The 20,631-nt window shown below is 42.1% G+C and overlaps 1 protein-coding gene across 7 annotated transcripts in view; it reads right to left on the reverse strand.

Moving 5' to 3' along the window:
- The window catches only part of LOC129360428 (protocadherin-19-like), a 74,874-nt gene that overhangs the window by 34,637 nt on the left and 19,606 nt on the right, over positions 1-20,631 (reverse strand). The window lies entirely within an intron of this gene.

A 20,631-nucleotide genomic window follows, 5' to 3' on the forward strand; every position in this document is an offset into this window, starting at 1 on the left:
AGGCCCTGGTGTGCAGCCTGGGCTTTCAAAGGGCTGATTCCTATTCTCTTTCAAAGCACACACGTAGAGAGGCTGACTTAGAGCTGAGAGCAGCAGAGGAGAGTGCTGCAGCGAGCGCAGCCGCTCTTCTCCTCTTTGCCCTCCCCGCTCTCGATCCCATGCTCCCTCCCCGCCCTGCCGGTCAGCCCACTGTCTTTAAAATGGAGTCATTAGGGAGGACAGACTATCATGCAGATAGGAGAAGAAACAGAAATGTTCTCCTTTTCTCCTTCCCTCTCTCTGAACTCCCTGATTTCCCCATGTTGAAGAAGACATTAATGTTGAAATATTAAATAAATAAATAACTATAAGAGCAGTAGATGAAATTAAGAATGTACCGGGGGAATCTTAACTCCGCGGTTGCACGATGAAAAGGCTTCCAGAATATGCATTCAATAGATCTTTGATCCATATTAAAGAACACAGTTAAAATGGATCCTTTGGTAAATTTTTCCACATTTATTCAGTTAATCTATGACAAAAGGAATGATAGTACTTTTGTGCAGGTAGCCCCTCCACATCTGCCAAACATCTACTGACTCTAGGTGAGACGTCAGAGAGCAGTGGCAAATCAAAGACCTCTCCGAGGAATTTCCCCGTTCTGCACCAGGCCAAGATATGACTCCTCAGACAAAGTTGGACACGAAGCAGGAGTTTCTGCAGAAAGAAAACAGTCTTCACTTAAAATTCCACAGAGGAGACACTGTATCCTGAAAAATGCCCGAGTCAACGGCTGATTTCTGAGGAAAGTGTAGCGTGCAGGCATCAAAGCCTTGCTGAAAGAAGAAAAGCCTCTCTCCTGATGTTAAGAGAGGTTAATGCGGCCGCCGGAGGACAGTTGCTGATCATCAAGTGGACCAACTATTTGACGCAGGCCCGCTGTTGAGGCAGCAGTGGGCCTGTGCATCTGTCATATGCATTGACAAAACACATTTGGACTGAAATGGAGTTGGACCAGTTACCTTTGTTAAAAGGTAACTGGCTTCAACACTTACACTATTTGGATTACTACTATGTTCCAGACAAAATAAATATCATTTAAGGAAAAAAATAAATGCACAAGCAGAAAGCTAAACCTTTATAGGTGAGGTCAGATTTTGACCAATTCATGCCAAATCTAGTCATTTGTTGCCTTTTCAACAATAACAACACAGATTCTGCTTAGCTATTAGCATTAGCCCTGACCAATCAGCAGTCCAAAGCCATATGTTTTCTTTAGTACTTATACTTCCAAAATTGTTGGTAGAAGTAGCACCACTGTGCACAAAGATCTCACTTTGTGTTATTTGTTTAGGTGGAAGCTAGGATTAGCATTGAAGCTAGTTGTTCCCGAAAGTCAGAAACAAATCATTTTAAAACATCCCAACGTTTCAAAAATGAGACAAATATTTTTTATAATCTTTTATTTTTTTCCCCTGTGAGTACCATCAGACAGATAATGACTATACAAAACTATTTGGTGTCACTAAAAATCCCCATATCGGCCACCATGTTGGAAGTGCGTCACAACTTGCGAGTGCTTCACAAATTTTGTGAGCCAGAGCCACACTAGGATGTCTAAACTCATCTTGGCACAAACTAATTGAGGAAGTTGGAACCGTTCAGCCTTGAGAACTGCCTAGACGGCTTAAATTCAACAAGGTCAACAAGAGATTTTGGTCCACGTCAACAAGATAGCGACACAGAGTTTCTGCAGATTTGTCAAGGAGTCAAAAGTCCTGATCCAGTTCGTCCCAGAGGTGATTTAATGGCTTGAAATCTGGTGACATCTGAGCTACTGGAAAACTGAAAAATCATCCCCATGTTCAAGAAATTAGTTTGAGATAATTTGAACTTTGTGGCATGGTGCATTTCCCTGCAGGAAGCATCCCTCAGAGGATATTTAACTGGTCATAACGAGACGAAGACGTCAGTAACAACACTGACTTTTAAGCAATGCTACATTGCAACTAGCGGAAAAAAGTAGGAAACTACGGCAACACTTATTACAGCACGACATAGGTCAGGACAGATCCATGCTTTCATGTTGTTCACATCAGATTCTGACCCAATCAACTAAAAAGACTAATTGGACCAGGAAAACGTTTTTGATCTATAAACTGTAGCTTCAGTTTTCTGATCTTAGCAGACAGAGGGAACCTGGTGCGGCTTAAACCCTTCATATCATTCAGTCTGTCCATTCTCCTATATCAAAGCATTTTGTTCACACAATTGCCGCTTTGTGGATCTTTTCTCTTTTTTTCCAAACATTTCTCTGTAAACCCAAGGGACGTTTTTGTGTGAAAATCCCTTTCGATCAGCGGTTTCCGAAATACTCAGACCAGTCCGTATGGTATCAACAGCCATGCCCATATTTAAAGCCCGCTAAATCTCCATTATTTCCCATTCTGATGCTTGTTTGGAACATCAGCAAGCCGCCTTCACCACATCTAAGCCTAAATGTGACTTGCTGCCATGTGATTGGCTGATTTGGATCGGGGCCTCTTTGGAAAACTTGAGCTTCTGAGGTGTGTCCGTCTTTCGAAGTCCACCAAACTTTGATGAATCGCAAGACAAGCTGACACAGGCTCAGGATGTTTACTTAATAATAATGCATCATATTGAAATTCCTTCTCTTTTTACCATTTATCCCTAATTAAACTTTAAGTCATTACTGTGGAGGATAAATCATGAGAAGGAATGTAATTAACATTTTAGTAGTATCAAATAATCTAGGGCGCACAGTGTTTGTTCATTTGTGTTACCCATGACTCCTCCTGCTCCCATTCGGCTTGACTCCATTAAATATCAAAGTTAACAGTCGTGGCAGGATAATGCAAGTCAAATTCTTCTTTAATTAATTCATAAACAGGGGTACATTTTTCAAATGCACCTGTATGGGGAGGTTTATTAAACATGCATCCCATGGCAGAGCCATGAATGGATACCACAGTATACGAGGACTAAAGTTTGTATTATACAGAAATTATGCACTGTGTAGTTTATGCATAATGTTTTGTGTTGCACTTGCGCGGCGCTTTGATCCCAGCACACAAAAATTAAACTGCCTCATCTGCCACAGTGGCTGCACATCCACTGAGAGACTAATGAAAATGCAAGGCATGAGTAACAAGAGGAAAACTTCATTTAAAAGACCAGATAGAAAATATCTTGTGAATGTCACTCAGGCGGCAGCCTGTAATTGGTTTGGTTGGCATGTTCTGGGTGAGAACGACCCGCAGAGCACGGCGGAAACCCCACCCCCACTCAACACCCACACACCCACCCAAACTCACAACCTGTCCCTGTCCTGAAATGTCCACAGCACGACTGAAGGGTTCCAGCAGGTTCTTCACATGCAAATCCTGAACCGTTCCCGACTCAACTCAACGAAGTTCTCAGGGAAATGGGGGGGAAAGAAGGAAAAAAGAGAGAAAGGAAATAGAGAAAGACTGAAGCAAGGGAGAGAAGATAGTATAAAATGGAAGGCTAAAGGAAACAGGAACAAAAGAAAAAAAGAAGAAATAACAATAGAAAGGAAAGAAAGGGTAGAAAGAAACACCAAAAAGACAAAGAAAGACTAAAGGAATAGCAAGAATTAAAGAAAAAAAAACAAAACAGATAATAAAGAACAAAAAGAAGAAGGAAGCAAGACAGTCAGGTTGGAAGGGTAAGAACAAAAATGACCACATAGAAAGACAATAAGGAAGAACGGGTGAAGGACAGGGCAGGGAAACTGCAGAAGAAAGGATGCAATGAAGCAAAGGACAGACAGGAAAATATAAAGGACTAAAAAAGAAAGATGGAAAGAAAGTAGGAAGCAAAGAATAAAAGGAAAGGGGAGAGTTGAAGGACAAAATGATGAAGATATAAAACAAGGAAGAAAAACAGAAAGAAACAAAGGAAAGAGAGCACAACAAAAAAGACAAGAGAGAAAAATGTAAAAATAAGAGGAAAGAAAGAAGCGGGAAAGAAAAAAACATCGCAAGACAAATGTATGTAGTTGATTAGAGAATGAAGAACGGAAACATATTTTTCTATTTTCTTTGTCATACTTATCCAGACCTAGAAAACACATAAAGTCAGAACTAATCCAGCCTGGCGTCTGAACCCTGACAATCGGTGCATTGAGGAAGCTCCATTACTTCCACTTCAGCTATTCCTCCAAACTGCAGCTCCCCATTAATCAAAGAATGTGGCCTATTTTCCTCTATTTATTAAATTGTCAAAGCGAAATAAACAATAAATCATCATGGGGGGGCATAACCTTGGGCACCGATGACTCAGTCAAGAGGGCCTATTCTGAGGAAGAATCCGACGCATTAGTCAGGGCTTCCTGTAAAGAAATGCACTGTCCTCCCCCACATTTCTGACCGACCTCAAACTGGAGGACATGTCAATATATCTTGCAGGGAGGTCAGGTTTCACGCAAGACGATCGCGGACTGCTTAACTACAGCACAGATGCCACAAATGGCGGCTTAATCAGGTTGGACAATGTGTTGTTGTGATCTGAGCGTCCCCAGTTCAGCGGCCAGAGTCACTCTATCCCTCTAATTATTGTTCCGTTTCATCCAAACAACTGGAGGCAGGGATGTAGTCCCCGGTGTCACCCAGTGACTGATGGGTAGTGTCAGGGCGAGTGGAAGGAAGAAGTGGAAAGAGATTGGAGGGGAGGAGGGCGAACGGGCGCAACCTGCCTAACAGGAGCGTCGGCGTAACCCGGCAGCTTTCCACTTTTCAGCCGTCTCTTCTTTCCCTCCATCAGAACCAGAGGAAGCGCTGGAGTCGCTTCCCTGCGACTGAGAGGAAAAGCAATCTCCTCGCGTAGTTGCTGCCATAAGATTTGATTTGCCTTCCTCTCAGCGTGACAATTGCTTCGGCAGTCTGGATGCAAGTGTATTCATTGTATGGGGGCTCAGGCGGGAGCATCGGTTGTGAAGAGGAGGGCGGCAGGAGGGGTGAAGACACCAGTTGTTACACCAGTAAACACACGACAAGTTCAGCAGATGTCACCCCGATAGGAGAGGAAAGGCAGGAAAAAAATGTGACACAGCTGGTTGATTCTCTGTACCATCAAAGCTGATTGAAAGCCAGATTTAAACCAGAAAGCAAGCTATGAAACACTTTTTCTTCTCCATTTTTAAAATGGAAACAAAACACCAAACGGATTGACATTTATCTGTTTACAAAGTTCTGACCCCGCCACAACCGCGAAGCGAACAATAAATCCTTTAAAGTTAACATTTGAGACAAATTGCATTTAATAGATCGAAAGCGGAGGGAATAGAGGGGCAGCAACACTGAACATATATGGAAGAAAAACTGATTCCCTCATGTCTGTCTGCCATGGATGCAACTCTTTAATGTCATCAATTTATCTGACAAAGAACATCCAGCCATGCTGTTTGTGGAAAATCTAGTGTTCTCGCTGCCACACTGAAACGCAGGCTTTAAACATACAGAACAACAGACGAGACTGGATCTATTAAGACTGTCGGATGAAATTTGTCTGCAATGTTTTGTATTTAAGCAGCACCAGGTTGTGTCTCAGCCTCTTCTCTGCCCAGGAAGGAAATATTACATGTAATGTCCTTTGTTGTGGATATCCTAGAGCAAAATAAATTAAAAAAAGTGGCTACATGGGAAAACATTCACAATAATCAGATAAAAATAAACTTTTGTGAAAGATAATGCAGAATTTCATACAAATTGACTTTTTGCTTAAATCTATGTACCAAAATAGGAAGAAAAGTAGATAACGACTGCTGCTCAAATCTGTGAAGTTTCTGGTTTTATTTTCTTTAATCAAACCCAAAATTTGTATTTTATTTCTGATATCTGGAATATAATATTCAACAATCAGTCTTTTCGCACACATTGCTGCAATTAGGATTGTTTGTGATATTTTCTGCTTTGCTAGAGCTGCTTTAACTCAAGGTTACAAAGTTGTGAGAGTCTCCAAGCAGCTGGTGCAAGAAGGAAATATTTCATACAAGCATTTTCTCTTTTCGTGTCGTTCTGCAGCGCAGATCGAGGCTACATTGTGAGCGATTCCCTACACAGTGTCTGTGAAAAGAAACGCTTCACTTTGAGCCTCCTGCACATCAGCGTTCCTGCACACACACACACACACACACACACACACCCACACACACACACACGCACACACACACACACACACACACACACGCACACACGCACACACACACACACACACACTCTGTTTCCTATTTGGAACAAAAGCACCACTCCAACAATCCCTGACTCACAAGTCTGTGCTGGCGCCTGACGTCCCCGCCTCTGGGTCTGCACCCAGCCGTGCCTCTAAGCAGCTCCAGTTCAGGCGGCGTGACACCCACGGACAAGACGCAGATGATGAATGCACCTGTTCGCGGCGGACCTGCGCTTTGCTCAACTTCCGAGAGAGAAGGAATGCTCCTCGGTTATCTCAGACCTTTTGCTCCCTCCCCTTCGGTGACCAATATCAACACCTTCAACTTGATTATAAGATTTCTCATAGACCTCTGCCATCTGCTAGATTATAGATTTCCCTCTTCCTTTAGAGAGGGCAGAGCCCCAGAGGGAGGATCAGCAGTAAAAAGGGTGAAAGAGTGCCTGAGGCGCAGCTATGGCTGCGGATGGGATTACATTTTCTATTTCTGCCTTCTCAAAGAGGCCTAGCATGATGAATACAGAGAGTTGTTACCATTTAATATCAACTGCCTTCCCTGCAAACTCAAATTATACACAATCAATTGTGACAGAAGGGTACACGTGTGATGAATAACCTGCCACATTCTCTGCATCATTTCACTTCATCACACATAAGTTCACCCCAAACCCAGTCGCTCATTGGGAAATCAATCACGGCACGTAAGTGAATGATTCTGTGGAGGGAGTTTAGAAACATTTTGTCGCTTTGCAGTTGCTTGTGCCGCTCTCTTTACGAGTTAATGGCAAAAAAACAGCCGAGAGCGCCCGTGAGGTCACGCGCGGCCCTGACCACCAGCGTTCAGCATTGTGTGGTCACGCTAAATAACAGGCTTTCAGCAAAACAATGAAGCTTGAAACGCAACGGCACTTCCTGCTTGCGTTTCCTCCCCGTTTTTCACACCTTCGCCCGTGAAAACGGAGGAAATATTTTCCCATTCAGACCAAAAACAATGAGCCGCAGTTCCATGATGCTGTTGTTTTTGCACCACCTGTGCATCTACCACCCACATTCAGATCTGCATATCACTCGACTGCCTTTCAACCGCGGAGCACAGACAAAAAGTGCAGACCGGTCTCCACGTCTCTCAGGACCACAGGCTCCACAGAAGTCCAGTTAGTAGGAGATGTGATTAATTATACATACATTGATAGAAACAGCATTCATTATTCATGAGCTTCTCAACGTCAAAGCTATTTCCCTCCCTCTCAGAATGATGAAAAGATTTTAAATAATAGCACCCGTTTGCAGACGTCTGCATTCCAGCGGAGACGACTGACGCTGAAAAGGCTTAAAGTCGGAGCTGCTGTCTTAGCGGGGAATCACCGCTTGGGCCCCAACGTGTTTCAAACCGTTGGTAGCGTTCAGGGTGCGAATTATACATTCCCAGGCAGGGTGGGTCGATTTAGAGCTGGCAAACCCTGAAACCGACTGTGTTGCAGTAAACCTTTTTTTTTCTTTTTTTTTTTTAAGATTCAAAGAAATTAAATTCAAAGGTTTTCGAGCCAGAAATCACTTCTAAACAAAATGCCAGAAAATTAAACCTGCACACTAACACATCAACTGATGTTTCTACGTAACATTTACTGCAGCTCTGTTGCCTTCCTAGAAATAAAGAAATGATCCAATTAGTTAATCGATCGACTGTGTTTCTGGGAATACATAAATGAGCAGAAAAAACATGTTTTGCTCAATTAATACCACCTAAAAATAACTGTGTTTTGTTTGGAAGGTGCAATGCCTTATTGCTTGTCTTTTGTAAAGCAGCACACACAATTTGAACACCAGAGAAATCACACAGTTACAGGCTCTTTTGAGTTTTTCCTCACATGCAGTAAACACCACACACCAACTAATTATCTGACTACTTTGGGACATTTATAGAGAATTGAAATGAAAAGGTGGTCAGTTTATCCTTAATCTATGATGGCGAAAGTAAAGCACCCTGTTCTGATGCAGCAGAACCTTGATCCCAATGCAAATGCACTGAAGTTCATGAACATAAAACGTGGTTTTCAACTTGCCACAATGCACGGCAAAATGCATGAATATGAAAAAATATACTTAAAAATGAATACAATAAAGAAGGTCAGAGGGATAACATTTTCTTCGATGGCTTCCTTCGGATCAGTGGACTGTGGTATATCAGTGGAGACGTTTGTTTGGAAGAGGTGCAATATTTAAGTATAATCCGAAGGCGTCTGAAATCGTACTATTAAGATTCTTCTGATTTCTTTATGCAGCCAAACAGGATATGAATGTTTTATACCCAAATCTGGTCTTTTTGCCTTTCTTGTTGGGTTCCAAAACATCATTTGAAGGATAAAACCCCAATTCCTCCTTGTAATTCAGATAATACCGGTGTTTTGTTTTGCCTTTTTGTGTCGACACAAGGCTGGTGCTTTTAAGCCGTTTAGATGGGGTTACAGTGTCCATTAGAGTGAATAGGGGTGTACTACTTCAATCTGGGGGGATAGAGTTTCACTTAACACCTGTCCGCGGTCAGGGCTGCATTCGCTTTCAGATCCAGAAAACTTCTGCTCAGCCGCATCATTATAATTCATGGTTCAACAGAGAGAAAAGCAAGGAGGGAGGAAAGCGACTATCTGTGCTGTTTCCTAAAAGAAATCGGCTTACTTTTCTAAAAGCCTGGGGAGCCCAATCAAATTCAAATAGCAGGGAACTTCCCCTCCAGGCAAGTCTTGAGGGATTTCCTTTAATTTGGATGTCAGACTCAAAAGTTTGCACACTCCTCTCATCCTAAAATCCGTTAATGTGCATATATGGCGCCACATGAGAGCGAGGTGGTAATTTTTCTGAACAGACTTCGGAAACACTAAGGAGCCAGTCTAATCCAGGTAGATTTTGTGGTTTCCGTTCCCCCCTAAGGAATAGGCATTACAAACATATTCTTAGCAGTCATTTAATTTCTTTCTTTCCTCTAAGAATCACTAGATAGCGATTTCTCCTTTGAGTTGTGGCCTACATCAGCCACAGTGTTGAAGGGGATGTTAAATTAGAGCAGAAAATATTCCCAAAGGTTTTTCCCGCCTCCCCTGGGCCGGGCCTTAAAAATAAACACTCAGAAACACTCCAGATTATGTAAACACATTTCTCTTAAACGCTTACGCGAGAGCAGCGACTGAATAAACAGCACTTCTTTCATTCACTTTGGATATCAGTGAGCAAAGAGCACATTTTTAATAAACTCGACGAGGACGACAGAAATTAGAAACCCGGATCGACTCGTCTTCTGCGGCGCAGAGGAAGGAGTGCAGGAATTTCTCTCGGCAGCTTAAAGGTGGCTGCCACTCACATCGGTGCAGCTGTAGTCTCCCTGTCTCCCCTGCCCTCCCTCCCTGTCTTTTCTTTCTCTTGCTCACTGTGACAAGGCATCTTTCCAGACATTTTAGTTTGATGGAGATTTGCAGCAGCTCATTACAGACTGGGAGGCTCTGTGAGCGGATGCAGTCACTCGGAGATGGATTGAGTGGGTCTGTTTATTGACATGCCTTAATCTGACACTGGGTAAAGGGAATGAGTCACCGCCTCCAGACACACTACCACATCACAGCCACTCCAGCAAACAGGGGAGACAGCACCTAGGATACGAGTGGAACTTCATCAGCGCTCATTAATCTAGCAACCCCAGACCACTCGCTCAAACAAACCGTGTTTACCCTGCATGTTGGCTGGATGTGTCTGGGGGTGATGGAGCTTTTCAAAGGCCGTGTGTGCAGGTGCTGGGATCTCTCACACACATAAATACACAAACTGTGACCACACACATGCACACAAACATACAAACTTCGACTCAGGGTCATCAAAAGGGATTCCTTCCATGCTTGCCTCAAAGCACAATGCATGTGGAAACAGCTGCTATGAATTGAAAGTTTTGTCACGTTGTGACAACAAGCTGCAGTGTATTTTACTGGGATTTATGTGATAAGCCAACACAAAATAGGATAAATTATGACCATAAAACATGGTTTAAACATTTGCTTATGTATTCACCAAACCCAATTTAAACCCAGTGTAAACAATTGGTTAATTACAAAACAGATGTTTGTGATGTTGTCTCGAAATACAACATGGAAGAAGATTGGACATCATTGAACCCCATTGCTGAAACATGGCGGTGGAAGCATGATGCTATGGTGATGCTTTTCTCCGGCCGGGAAAGTTAAGCTGGTGAGAATTGATGGAAAGATTGATGGAGCTAAATAAAGGACAACCATGAAAGAAATCTTGTCAAAGACGTTCATCAAAACAACCCAAAATTTACAGCCAGAGCTACAATAAAATGGTTTAGCTTATTGGTGTGTAACGTAGGTCCTCTGGAGTCTGAATTAGAATGGCCCAGTCAAAGTTCAGATTCCCTAACTCCAACTTGAACTTAAGAAACTGAAGTTCACAAATCCCCTACATCCAAATGACTAAGCCTGAGCTAATTTGCACCAAAAACAATGTAAAGCTGCTAGAAAAACCAGTTTAGGCAATCAAATAAAAAAACCATGTCAACATCTAAGATGTGTGAAAACTTTTGCAAGGCATTTGTTTTCCTCCATCCATTTTTCTTCTGTCCTTTCTATCCTGTTTGTTGGTGCTTCATGTTTGAGCACATCTGCTTGTGATATTTAGGATGGTCCTTTTAGGCTGCTGTCAGTGTGGGGATTGACAGCGCAGCATTAGCTGCGTGCAGATCTCTGCCGCATCTGTAAATCCGGCTTATTAGCAGGACCGCGACAGACTGCATTAAGGGCACAGTTAGAACAAAACGACAGCTGACGCTTTTGATTCTGCAGTGTCTTGTTTCTGGTGAGAGATCTAGACGTATCACATATAGTATATCACAAAAAGGAAAACATTCAAACAAATACTCTGACATCATACCCTAACATAAACAAAAATAAAAGAAATGCTTTTGTGCACAGCCAGAGAAAATGAAAGGGAAGAAGTTCTGTGATTTGATTTTACAGTGAAACACTCATTCACATTCACAAACACGCGGAAAGTCGCAGCAGGGCCATGAGTCCAAGGGGGAGCCGGCTGCTGCCTCCATCAGGGACCGGGAGTCTGGCAGCTTGAGAGCTCGGCCAGCGGATAGGGGTCCAGATGCACGCATTCGTGAGAGAGGGTGGGGGGATTCAGCAGCTGAAACACACAGGGATTATGCACAGACTTCATTTAATTTAATTTGTATCAGGGTTGTCTTTGGGGGCAAACACCGTTTTTCACTGCGGGGGGAAATGCACGGGGTCACGGAAAACAGCAACAGACGGCGGATCTCTAACTCGCACCCCTGCAGTGGATCCACAGGGGAAAGCGACGCACCGCGCGCTCAAATCCTGACCGCGTTGCTTCTCACTTACACACAAACAAACACGCGAGCTGATATCCTGCTTCTGTCTAATTACGACTATATTATAGAGTCAAATCCATCCAATTGACATGCATTTTAGATCCTGCATCCACCTATCCATGCCTTGATTTCTTGAAATGAAAACCCGGAATCCTTTTGTTCTGCCTCCGTAAACAACATGTAGTAATTTCTGGTGCTTATCAAAGCCTTTGTGTACTAGTCTGTTTGTGTGCTGCAAACACTCAGACTAAGCTGTTATCTACCAAGAACATATCTTAGGGGTGGATGTTTATCTGTGCAGATGCAGATTGCTGGTGTTCTCTTTGTCTCAGAGCTGTGCTACATATTATTTGTCTTCTGCTTTTTCATCATTTAAGCCTGATACAGTTTGATGTCTTACAATGGAGAAATCTTTTTACTTATCCCAAGGCATCAAATGTGCTCCTACTTGTAATCTGGTAAAGGCGCAGGGGGGAAAAAAGAATAAGGAAATACTAACAGTTGATTATTTAACCTTCCTTTTGTTGCTTTAAAGAACATAATTTAAGCTGTTAGTGAGACAGAAACCAGAAACCTCTTTGTTCATTTTTCTCTGCTTTCTTCAAGTTGCAGCTGGTAAAATTTAAGACTTGTAAGATTATTTCAGAGTCTTTGTTAAATATATTGAGTAACTTATATTTTAATTAGTAACTTTAACAAACTGGATGCAACTTTGGCAACATGCAAAGTGTCCAAAACCTTTGAGCTTTTCCATGTTTTCAGCCCCTCATTTGAATGTAATTTGTGGGGATTTCATGTGAAAACCAACTCGAATATTGAACAATTGTAAAGTGGAAGAAAAAATATAAATTTGTCGCATTTTATTTTCAGCTGGAAGTATTTTTCGGTTTGTTTAGACACAGACATTCACCCCCCTTCCTTCTGCAAAACGACTGAAGCTCAGTCAGATTGGACGGAGAGCTTCTGTAGGCATCGATTTTCAAGTTCTCTGTAGGAATTTGGTGTGGTTTTGACTAGGCCATTCGAACACATGAACATGCATTGATCACAACCATTTTTTGCACCCTCAAAAACACTTTCTTTCAGTATTGTTCTGCATTTAGCTCCATCTGTCTCATTTAATTAGAGCACCTGTCATATGTTTTTTTATAACCTCAACAACTCTCGTGACAAACTTTAAGTGCAAGATTTCTTTCTCATTACTTCTCAAAAAACATCAGATTTTTTATTAACTCTCCTGTCAGATGAAACAACTTCTTTAAGCCTCGCTGTTGTTTTGTTGTTTTTTTAATCTGGAGGGTAAACCAGTTGCTTTTGCATATCAGTTATCTAACTTTAACATCCTTTACAAAGCAGCCTCCTGAGTGGGAATTGCAGTGGTTATTGACAACAGGTGGCAACCTGCTAACATAATGCAAGTGTTTAAAGCCAGACCTCATTAAAATATCCTCTCCCACAAAGAGCTGGAGGACAACGAGGCTGTAAGAACATTTTAATTATCCAAACAAACAAGACAAATCCAGTTTCATGAGCAGATTTCTTGTCCAATAATCTAGTTGGGAGAAACGGCTCTGAGTGATAAAATCCTCCTGATGTTTGCTGCTGCAAAGGAACAACATATGAATTCCCTAGACTCTGGTTCAACACAATGCCAGTGATTTATTCTAACAAACATGTAAAAGCAGAAAAAAGTCAGTGGATTGACAGAGTTAAGTCGCAACAAAATGAAAGTTAAGACCCATTACAGAGAACTTGGACATTGTCAAAACTTTTTTAAGACTTAAAACTAAGAGGATTATTTTTAAGACTTTTTAAAACCTTGAGTGAACCCCGTACGGACTGGAAAAAGTAGTTTGATTATAAAATAAAATTAAGACAAAATGTGTGCAAAAGCATCGCCTTGTCACTTCCAGAAAGGTCTGCGCTGCTTGAGCCTGTTGAAGACAATCAGGCTCTCACTGGCAGTCGCTCCGTCTCCTCTTCCTCCCCCAGCCTCTATCAAAAGATGTTAGTGTGTAAAATGTCAAAGACAGAAGAAAAAAAAGGAGGCAAGAGAGGTAATCTCTGTTTCCGTTTTGATCGCAAGTGGAATAATTGGAACCCTCTTAGGCTCATTACACGAGTTGCCCGCCAGCCAAAAGACAGCTCCAACTGCCCCTCTCCATTCATCTGGCAGCTTCGAAAAAAACATCACTTCTTCTAGTTGCAACTTTTTAGGAGACGTGGCGACGAAAGGTCCTGCTACCTACATTAAGGGATAATCCCTCGGTGCCGTTGCTGATGTCAAGCACCAATTGTGAGCAACAGGGAGGAAACAGAAACAATCTGGCTTCGTAATAAGGCCATCAAGCACGTTATGCAGCGTTATTGCTCAACCTCGCTGCTTTTTGGCAATACCATTCTTCTCAATTACAGAAGGTATCGCATACGTGCAACAAGTCCATTAGGATCCCTGTTACTAATGGACTTGTCTTTGCTGCTATTAAAGTATGCTTGTAATTATTGTGACTCTAATTACAATTACTGTATTATCCAAATTAACCTTATTCCTGGTTTAGATCACCCGGAATGACAGTAGCCAAGACATGCCTATGAAGAATGGCACCGACGTCCCTTCAGATAAATCCGGTATAATTAGCTGTGTGCCTTACAGGGCCTGTGTGATGGTAATAATTAGAGCTACTGTAGCAAAGGTCATGCAAAACAATTTAGCGAGGATGCGGGCTGCATGGGTAATGGGAGGCGGCCCCTTCCGATTCAGAGCCGCCGCTGCTGCTTTACCTCTGCTGCACTCGCCTCGTGGTTTTAACCAATGCTCTCAAAAATATTAGAAAGTGAGAACCCATCTGAGCGGCAAGCAGACTCCCAGCTAACACAGTTTAAATGGATCCGTGATTAGATTTGAGGAAAGTGCTACAGGGTTTATGTGTTAACTGGTATCAGCTAAAATCGATTCGCCGCTTTTGAGGTGCGATGCCAAACCCCCCAACCCCCTTTACTTTCCCTCCTTAACTCCTGCCACTTCCCCGTATGTTGCATCTGTTAGCCTTATGTAAAAGCGTTTATGGCTACCTTTCGTCATTGCAATTAATTTTGAAAGACGGGGAGAAAAGGAGGAAGGAGAAGAGAGGGGGGACAGAAAGGGGTAGATGTCTGATCCGCCCAGGTGCTTGGGTTAATGAGCTGAGTCAAAAACATTGACATGAAGGTAAATAAGCGAGCACGTCGAGGTGCTTCTATTTCTATCCGTCTCCCATGTGGCTTCGCTCTCTCCTTCTCTCTTTGCAACTCCCGGATCGCTGGTGCGCAGGGAGCTCCGGGTTCGCAGCCTGGAGTCCACCAGGAGCTCGCTCCGCTCCCTCGTCTCTCCGCCATCACGCCCCGATGAGATCAGTAACAACCTCACACTTAAATATAGCATCTCAAACAACACATATGTGAGCTCGATCGGTCTCCGCGCTGCAACACAACAGCCCTGCCCAAACTCCCAGCACTCCCAACAACACTTCTTTAGCGCCGAATGATATAAACTGATCTGTCTGCCACATAAGCAGCTTGACAGCTCAAAGCTTGCCAGGTGCTTTTGGATTTTTTGACATATTTCTGATTGCTACAAAGGCCGTCTCTTGCTATCGGCTGTTAGGAGGGACACCAGGGAGTAAAAGATCAGCCGTATGGAATTTAAGAGATTTTTTTAAGTAGCTAATTATGTGGTATTTCTTCTCTGCTTGGCACAAACAAAAGTGTAAAATGAGCAAGTTTTCAGGAGAAGCATGTGCCAGATTTTTTCTTGGACCAAGGTCTGGCCGTCAGAGCTAAAACGTCCCTACATATATCTGGGTTGAATGGAAAGCCAATAAATATGCCAACATTTCTAAAACTATTTATGTGTGGGAAATAAATTCAGAAAAAAAAAAAAATCATTCAAACCCGTCAGCTGTGGTCCAGTAGATACAACAACACTTTAACTATTTTATTGGTTCTGTCCAACTACCACAACTCACTGCAGGACAAATAAGATCTAATGATAAGGTAGAATCATGTAAAAAAGAAAATGATGTCAGCAAACAAGCTAATTAATGTAAAGTTCAGAGAACGGAAAGACTGCAGCTGATTATCATCCACGTTTTCATATTTATACTTTACAGTTCTGACATAATATAGTTTAAAATAGTAAGAAAATGAATACATTAAAAAAACAATCTGTTCCATCAATTCACCAGAAAAATTGATGTATTATAGTGAAAAAGAAAAGAAATCCGGGCATTCTTAAACGTAATTTCTGTGCCAATTCCAGCTTTCATGGGGCCCCCTGCTGGTGTGGAGGCCTTAGACAAGCAGCTTAGTTTGCTTATGCCTTGGGCCGGTTCTGAAACGTACAAACATGCTTCTGCACCACTTGCAGAAAAACCAGGGAAAGAGATTTTCTTTATTGGAGGAACACCTGTTTTGTACGAGTATTTTTATTTCACGAAGACAAAAGAAGTAAAAAAATAAAATAAAATCCAGAGAATAAAGAAAAATACTATAGTTAAATAGTTTTTGTTTCTTCTGTTTGCCTACAACTTCAAGATATTTGCTTATATTAGAACAGCATCAAGTTCACGTTTTTTTTTTTTTTTTATCAAATAAAAAACAGAAAATCATTACACAAACCCAACTCAGCAAGAGCTGTCAAACATCTAATTTATGTGTTTTTGTTCACTAAGATGAAGCCTGCTGATAAAATTTACTGGATGGGAGCTGAAGCATATGCTCCTATCCATATGTTTTTGCGACTGTTCGTGTTTTAAAGAACCATAAACTGTGATTATCATTGATCTACAGTTGTCAGACGCCTAATCTCTCTGACTCATAACCACCCTGGTCACACAGGGCGATGATGGCCCGTTCGCCCCCACATCTGAGGACCCAGACAAGTGTTGAGGGAAGCAGCGATAAGCATGTCCTTATCCTTTTAAAGACACTCCCATAATCCAACCGCGGTGGGAGGAGGGGCAGGGAGAGGGACGGGAGGGGAGGGGGGGCCTTCATCTTTAGGGGATTTAGTCTGGATTAGAGCTAGTCCTCCAAATTAAACCAAAAGTCAGCTTTCTGCAGTTGCTCATGCAAGCTGGCAACTGGCTTGTTACCAGCCCTACATACGAGGCGAGCGATGAAGCTCTATAATTAGAACGTCTTCAAACTCAGCCACCACATGATTTCACAAAGGAACTGTAGCTAAACCCGGATCCATCCTCTCTCCCTCTCACACACACACACACCATCGCTCTCTAACCCCGCCACTCTCCTGCTGACCTCCTGCGACTGCACTGTCCTCCATGTTGTGTACCTGACTCCCGTTGCCAACCGGCTTAGCCGCAGACAAGCTTCTCAGTGAGAGCAAGGCTGCTCTGTCCCTGCTGATGCTGCTTCCCACAGCAAAACAAGGCCAAATCTGGAGCTTAGAGGCTAAAATAATCATTACTGGGTAGTGAACAAATGAAAAGTCAGAACACTGCTCCCATGCCCCCCCTCCAACGCCGCAGCACCACTGGTATTTTGCCTGCTGTCCTATCTCAGACAAACAAAAAGAGGGAAGCCATATATTAACATTTAAACAGAATTAACAGAGTTTTAGCTCGAGACGGATAGAAAATAAAGCTAGAAAAGGATTATCTCTGTCTGGAATAAATACATAAAGAGGAAAATATGTACTTAGAAAATAAAGAAACTGTTTGACATTTAGTAAAAATAAGAAGATTGATCCTACTTTTATATTAAGTGTTTTCAATATGAAGCTGCTAGTAAAGGGATAAGGAAAACTAAATAAAGAATAAATCCCATCTTTGCAGAGACAACGTGACAGGAATGTTATTGGTGAGACTTTAAATGTTTAAACAAAACAAAACTGTTGGTAAACTTCAGAAACTGATTCCTCAAGGAAATGCTCACATGAAGAGAAAATATCAAATTTTATAGTTATTTCACTTAAATAGTTTTAGACTTTCTGAAGTTAAACGCTCCGCTCTGGACACAGAAGATTGTTTTTGTCTCTTTAGCCGTGTTATGTGCAAAACTTTGTGTTTTTTCACCATTAGTGTTATATCGACCATTTTGCAATTGCTGTGTTTCCATTAAAATAGAAACTAATTTAAAATCAAACGCAACAAGTCATTAAAAAACATGAGTTTTTTTAATTGAGGTGTTTCCATTAAATTAATTTTCGTAATTCCAATTTTATGGTCAATGGAAACAAAGTCTGTGTCTGTGGAGGCTTTTCATGAAGAACGGATGGCTCTACGCCCAGGGCAATAAAGTTTGGAGGGCGACATGAATACTCAAAATGAAACATCATTTGTCAGCCCACAAACTATGTGAAGCAATTGGGAAATCTGTTTACAGCATTACTTTTAGTACTTGTTAGTCTACTTTCTAGCACAAATATTACACTTAAAATAAGACAAACTAACTTAAAAGTAACTTTTTAGTGAGATATAGAGGCTTATTTTAAGTCAATAATTTCTTAACATTGATAAAAAGGTACTTGTTGTATTAGCAGATAAATTGACTGGCAAAAAGTCAATTTATGAAAAAGTAATGATGAAAAAGTAGAATTTATTCATCAATATTAAGAACTAATTTACTTTAAACAAGCCTCTATATCTTACTAAAAAGCTACTTTTAAGTTATTTCAAGGATACTAAGATATTTGCACTATAAGACCAAAAATATTTAGTAAGGTTTTGTGTTTTTACAGTGACCACATACTTCAGAACACTGGCATGAGTGAAAATGTGGGAAGATGAATTAATTAGTTTATATAATCAAAGGGAAGGCGGTTGAAGATGAAGGCAGCGTCGTGATGTGGGGAGGATTTCTTAGCATCGATGGGAAAAGTGGCAAAAGTTACAGTAACGGACCGGTGATGATCAGATCCGAAATGATAAGTGTCTTTTTGCAGCATGAGGCTCATAAAGTGTGTGCTGTGTTCAGGCTGGGAAGGTTCATTTATGTATCAAACATGTTGGCGCACGGATTAATTTGCATGGAGATGAAAGCATCATAAACTCGTTGGAGACCTTTCTGCAAAGGTGGAGCCAGCGTGCGTTACTAAAGCAAAGACATTTTGAGCAATCTCCTCAGAAACACGTACAGACACGCTGTTACCATTCAGCCTCCACCAGCCTGAACTGGGTTCAGCTAATCTGGGGCTGAGGAGGTTTCTGAGGAATACCATGCCCTCTGTACACTTTAAACACACTCAAAGGCCAACTTCATTGGTTTTCTTGTCTGCGTTTGTATGTCAAAACACGGATGAAAGAGGAAAGTAAGGAAGTGGTGTCCCTTGGACAACTAAAGACCCAAATTGTTTTGTGATTACAAAGAAGACAAAGACGGTGGTAAGGCTGTTATCAATCCCTCCGCAGGGCAATCATCACTAATATCATTTGTAGTGTTTTCTACTTCTACACCCACTCTGGAGTATGCGCTATCTATTGCCTAGCCCACATTCTTGTCTTTGCAACTCGACCCGGTATTACTTAAGCAAAGAATTGGTTCCCCGCCTCTGTGGAAACTAGATATGGGTGTAAATAATATGCCTTGGCACTTTGTAAAAGCCCTAATCCCAAGAAAACAAACCTGAGTGAATCAGGCCCACCTGAATTGCTTTCAGGAAAACTAGATAATCAAAATGCAAAGCAGCCCTTGATGGAAAAATGAGCCGAGTTCCAGCAACAAATCCCCTACAACTAACATCAGCAAATTCTCCCCTGAACTTTTATTTGTATTCAGTGTTTGGGTTTTTAATGTAATCGCGCCGCATTCGGGGCTCCATCAATGAGCTATTCTGATTTATGTCGGGCTGAATCAGACTTAGTGCTGAGAGGTTTGCAGACATCATGAATGAGAAAAGGAGCCACACACTGAACACATTAGGGGTCCCACCATCTCCAGAGACAGGGGGGACAATGGAGACGGAGCAGAGATAAAGGAGCGGGATAACAGGGGTGAAGGAATGGCTCACGCTGATTGGGCAGGAGAAGAATAGGAGAATGGGCGAAAAGAAAGGCAGAGGCCCCGACACACTGGCCACACAGGGCAGAGGGAGCGAGGGGGCTCTGAGAGGCCTACACTCGGTCATAGCCCATTAGGCAGCCTGGGTGAAAATGCTACAGCTCATTACATGCTCTGCCTCAGTTCTGTGGATGAACAATGCACAATTACGCTACCCTGCTGCTCCTCGAGCCATACTGCTGCATGCCTCTGAGGCGCCTGATGCTACAGCTACAGCGGCCGGCCGGCCTGCCAAGAGCCTCCGCTGCTCTTCAAACAGCCCATACATGCACTCCCTAATGCAAATCCAGGTTTATGTCAAGAAACAAAGGATCTGTATGAATTTACTCCAGAGAAAGGAGAGGAGGAACAGGAGAGACGGCCGTGCCGCTGGAGAGAACACAAACAAAGGTATAATGCAGCATTTGTGAGAGCAGCACAATGATGTTTGCTCCTTTTGTCTGCTTTGTCCTCTTTAAGTTCCTCAAAAAGGTAGACATGTGACAAAGAGACAATTCTTTTGTTTTCCCCACTGGATTTAGTTCCCCCGTTGTTATAATTACTGCAAGTGGAGGAGCTACCCAAACATTCAAAGTGTGCACATTTACGACCCGAGTGAATCGGAAGAACCTCCGAGGTTCGTTAATGTCCGACGGACCAGTTTTTAGAGGTTTCTCTAAAATTTGATCCCTTCTAATGAAAGATGAAGCTTTCATCTGAAAGCTGAAAAGTGGATAAATATTGTGACAAAGTCTCGATGTTTGCAACGGTGAAGTTCTGTAAGACTCTTCTTCTGTTGTCATTCTGTGTTGGAGCTCCATTAGTTTCTCAGTGGCGACCGCTACTGTTTAGGAGGAGAACTCCAGCAAGAAAGCAAAATGAAGAATTTGTAGGACTTCATCAGTCCAGATCTTAGTTTCTAAGCACTATCATGAATAAATTTTAAGAAAATATGAAGAACTATAGAAGATGCAACAATCAGTGTGGACCAGATCCGATTT

This window comes from Poeciliopsis prolifica, unplaced genomic scaffold, assembly GCF_027474105.1.
Source record: "Poeciliopsis prolifica strain line A6 unplaced genomic scaffold, Auburn_PproV2 SCAFFOLD006, whole genome shotgun sequence".
In the NCBI taxonomy this organism is placed as follows: domain Eukaryota; kingdom Metazoa; phylum Chordata; class Actinopteri; order Cyprinodontiformes; family Poeciliidae; genus Poeciliopsis; species Poeciliopsis prolifica.